This window comes from Helianthus annuus, chromosome 13 (genome assembly GCF_002127325.2).
Source record: "Helianthus annuus cultivar XRQ/B chromosome 13, HanXRQr2.0-SUNRISE, whole genome shotgun sequence".
NCBI classification, from domain to species: Eukaryota; Viridiplantae; Streptophyta; class Magnoliopsida; order Asterales; family Asteraceae; genus Helianthus; species Helianthus annuus.
In genome coordinates, this window is record NC_035445.2 from 44,155,360 (window position 1) to 44,159,867 (window position 4,508).

The 4,508-nt window shown below is 42.7% G+C and overlaps 1 non-coding gene across 1 annotated transcript; it reads left to right on the plus strand.

The window, feature by feature from the left end:
- Window positions 1–2,855: 2,855 nt before the first annotated feature.
- LOC118486190 lies at window positions 2,856–2,961 on the plus strand. The gene has a single exon (XR_004878045.1). It is a non-coding gene; the product is annotated as a small nucleolar RNA R71 (small nucleolar RNA).
- Window positions 2,962–4,508: the final 1,547 nt, after the last annotated feature.

The following is a 4,508-nucleotide window of genomic DNA, read 5'->3' on the forward strand; positions in this document are numbered from 1 at the left end:
CCCCGGTCCGAAATGACATGCCCCAAAACAATACCCTCTTGAACCATAAAATGGCTCTTTTCCCAACTTAGTACCAAGTTTGTCTCAACACACCTTTTTAAAACTTTTTCTAATTCATTAAGACACGAGTCAAAACTTGGACCAAAAATGGAAAAATCATCCATAAACACTTCAAGAGATTCCCCAACCATGTCCGAAAATATACTCATCATACATCTTTGAAACGTGGCGGGGGCATTACATAGTCCAAATGGCATTCGCCGAAAAGCAAATGTACCATATGGACATGTAAACGTGGTTTTGTGTTGGTCGTCCGGGTGAATAGCAATTTGGTTATATCCCGAATACCCATCCAAAAAACAATAATATTTTTGACCGGAAAGTTTCTCAATTATTTGGTCAATGAAGGGTAACGGGAAATGGTCTTTTGAGGTAGCCGCGTTTAATTTCCGATAATCAATACACACTCGCCACCCGGTTACCGGGCGGGTGGCGATTTGCTCACCTTGTTCATCTTTCACTACTTGGATGCCGGATTTTTTAGGGACTACCTGTGTCGGACTTACCCATGCACTATCCGAAATGGGGTAAATGATCCCCGCATCCGACCACTTGATGACTTCTTTCTTCACCACCTCTCTCAAATTCGGATTTAACCTTCTTTGTGTTTCACGGGTCGGCTTTGCATCCTCGCTTGTAATAATCTTGTGCATCACAATGGATGGACTAATACCTTTTAAATCGGCTATCGTCCACCCAATCGCCGCCTTATGAGCCTTTAATACCCGCATCAATTCTTCCTCTTGAGCTACCTCCAAGTTGGAAGCAATGATCACCGGTAAAGTGTCATTCTCCCCCAAAAATGCATAATTTAGGTGCTTTGGTAGCTCCTTCAACTCCACACTTGGTGGACTTTCCAAAGAAGGCTTGGTGCCCGAATCGATTTCCACCGGTAATGTATCCGTTTGGTAAGTCCATGGTGGACTTCCTTCCTTCACCGCGAGAACTTCTTGCTCTTTCTCTTCTACCTCTAACTCACATGTGTGAACCTGCAAAGACATATCACAAACACAAGAACCCAAAATTTCTTCTTCGAACACCTTCGGGTCGTAACCATCTATGAAATCTGCTAAGAAACACTCATCACCATACACATTAGTACCGTTAGTAAAAACATTTAACCTCATTTTTCTATTACCGAATGTCATGTCAACTGTGCCATAACGACAATCAATAATAGCATGTGCGGTGTTCAAAAATGGCCGACCCAAAATAACCTTTTGTTGTTGAATTGGGTCCGCGGATGAGTAATCTAGCACAAGGAAATCAACGGGATAATAAAATTCATCAACTTTAACTATAACATCCCGTACGATACCCCGGGGAAGTTTATGAGACAAGTCGGCTAATACAACCGTTGTCTCAACCCCCTTCAATGGACCAAAATCGTATTGGTCATATAACCCCCCGGTAGGATACTTACTCCGGCTCCAAGATCCAATAACGCCCTTGTGGTTTGAAAATTTCCAACTTGAATGTTTATTAGGGGCGTTCCCGGATCTTGTAACTTAGGAGGAAGGTCCCCTTTTAATACCGCACTTACCCGCTCCGTCAAGTCTACCAATTTAGGCACTTTTTGTTGCCTCTTTTGAGTACACAATTCTTTTAGGAACTTGGCATAAGCGGGCACCTGTTTAATAGCTTCAAGTAAAGGAAGATTAATTTTAACCTGTTTGAATACCTCCCACATTTCCTCTTTTTGAGGACCCCGTTTTGAAATAAAATTTTTTCTACCCGGGTCTAATAAAGCCGAAGGAAACGGTACTTCACTAGACCCCTCACCCTCATTTACTTTTTCTTTTTCTTTAATAATTTCGGGTTTTTCAAAATTGGGTTTTTTAGAAGAAACAATGGGTGGTTCGTTTTCTTCCTCACTTTCTTGACCCGTTTTATCCTCAACCACCCCTTCAACCAAATCCGGTGAAGGATTGGTTTTATACTCTTTCCCACTTCTCAAAACACTCACATGATGAATATTAACATTGTTACCTCTTGACGTACCATGGGATGGATTTACCTTAGTGTCGCTTGGTAATTGACCTTTACCCTTCTTCAATTCGGACACTTCGGTTGCAAGTTGACCCATTTGAGTGGTCAAAGTTTGGATTGCTTTGTCTCGCGCCTCATCCTTTTGTATGCGAGCGTCATCCATTTGGTTCCTCTTTTGCATATCCGCTTGCATACTCTTCAACATCTCCATCATTTCGTTTCCACCCGAAGACCCCCCTTGTTCTTGACCCGCTTGGTATTGCCTTTGGTATCCTTGGTTGTTCCCACCTCTATATCCACCTTGATTATTGTAAGGTTGGCGCGAACCATAATTCCCTTGGCTACCTTGAAAATTCGGGTTTGATTGATTCGAAGGGTTCCCATAACGAAAATTCGGATGGTTTCTCAACCCGGGGTGATAAGTGTTAGAATTCATATTGTAATTTCTACCACCCCCTCCTTGACCTTGAATAGCATGAACTTCTTCAAATTGCCCTTCCACCATTCCTTGGCAATTTTCCGCCGCATGACCTATTTCATTACACAATGCACAAACATCATAAATTTTATTAGAAGTTTGTATGTTACCATCATCAACCGCATGCACTTGTGTTCGGGTAACGGCCGGTCGTGCTCTCCTTGAAGCTTGAGCCTTTCTCTTTGAGGTGATCGCCATTTGTTCCAAAAATTCCCAATCCTCATGCTCATAGTTTGTGCCAAATGTCCCATTTGTAATGGACATCAAATCTCGTGCATCTTCGGCACACAACCCTTCATGAAAAGCGTTCATTAACTCCCAAAGCTCAATCCCATGGTGTGGACAATTTTTAATCATCATGTTCAAACGCTCGAAAGCTTCATGGAACATTTCGCCTTGTTGTTGTTGAAAGCTCCTCAACCCTTTTCTCGCATCATTGGTCTTTTGGGCGGTATAGAATTCGTCTAAGAATGTTTGTTGCATCTCTGCCCAAGTATAAATAGATGCCGAAGGCAAAGTGTAGAACCACTTCTTTGCCTTGTCCTCCAAAGAAAATTGAAATAGTACCAACTTGATATCATCGGCCGAAAAACCTTGACTCCCAAGAGTATTGCAAATTGAGTCATAGGCCTCCAAATGGAAATAAGGCTCCTCCGTTGCTAGCCCCTTGTATTTCGGCAAACTTTGTAAAGAATTGGTTCTTACTTCAAAAGTTCTCCCTTGGTTGTTATGAGGAATAACCACCGGTGAAGGATTGTGCGTTATCACCGGTCTAAAATGTGCTTCAATTCCCCTTGCATTTTCCCTAAGATGCCTCCTTGGCACACCAAATCGACCTCTTGGACGAACTTGACCCATTGGCCTTTGCATGGGCCCTTGTGGTACCATTGGTTGTTGAATTGGCCTTTGAATTTGCGGTTGCACCTGTTGTGGTCGAACTTGTTGCAAAGGAACCAGACGTTGCAATTGCGGCCCTTGTGGCCTTGGCCTAATATGTTGAGGTATGAGTTGTTGTTGTTGAACCCCACCAACATTTGGAATCACTTGTACTTGGCCTTGCGTATAACCGTACTCCCCTTGCTCTCCATCACCCCCATAACCGTACCCATCTTCATCAAAACCTTCAAATTCCTCATAACCTTCATCATACCCATCTCCTTGAATTCCCGATGATTGCCCAAATGGAATGGTCGAGTATTGAAAACCCGATTGATTTGGTGGTCGGTACGGTGTAGCATGGACAATAGACGAAATTGGTGCCATAGTATGGCTCGAATATGACGGACCCGCACCCGGAAAAAAATGGGATAATGGTGGTATAGTAGTGGAAGGGTTAAAGGTGACGGTTGGTTCTTCTTGGGTAGTAATGGGATGTGTGGTGTTGGTTGATGTAACATTTTGAAGTATGGTGGGTTCGGTAGTATTTGGTGGAATAGTAGTATTTGGTGAGGGTTGAGTGGATGTTGGTATGAATGATGAGGTAAATTCACCCGTAGTGGGTGGTGGTGGTGGTGGATCCATAATGTATCGAAGTGGTGTAATCGGTGTAATTGGTGTTGTTGGTGAACTACTGATTGTATTTTCCCTTAGCAAAATTCTGTTTGCTCGCAAAGTTCGCTCGATTTCCGGATCAAACGCCAATGGTGATAGCTTGTGAGAGCTCCTAGTACGCATGCACCTGTAAATACCTGCACACTAACACACCCAGCGTAAACCAGAAAAATAACAAACTTAAAACAAGAACAAAAATAACACACGTTGCGCACTACTCCCCGGCAACGGCGCCAAAATTTGACGTGATGTCGTGGTCACGCAAATTTAATCCCAATAACAACTATGTAAATAGTGGCAAGCGGGTATCGAACACAGGGAGTTTGTGGAAAATGTGCTATTTGCGATGCTTCTCTAAGTTAACTAAAATAAACTAATTGCAAGAAAAATAAAACTCACGAGTTGTTTTGATTTGTTTGGTTTCAAAAAC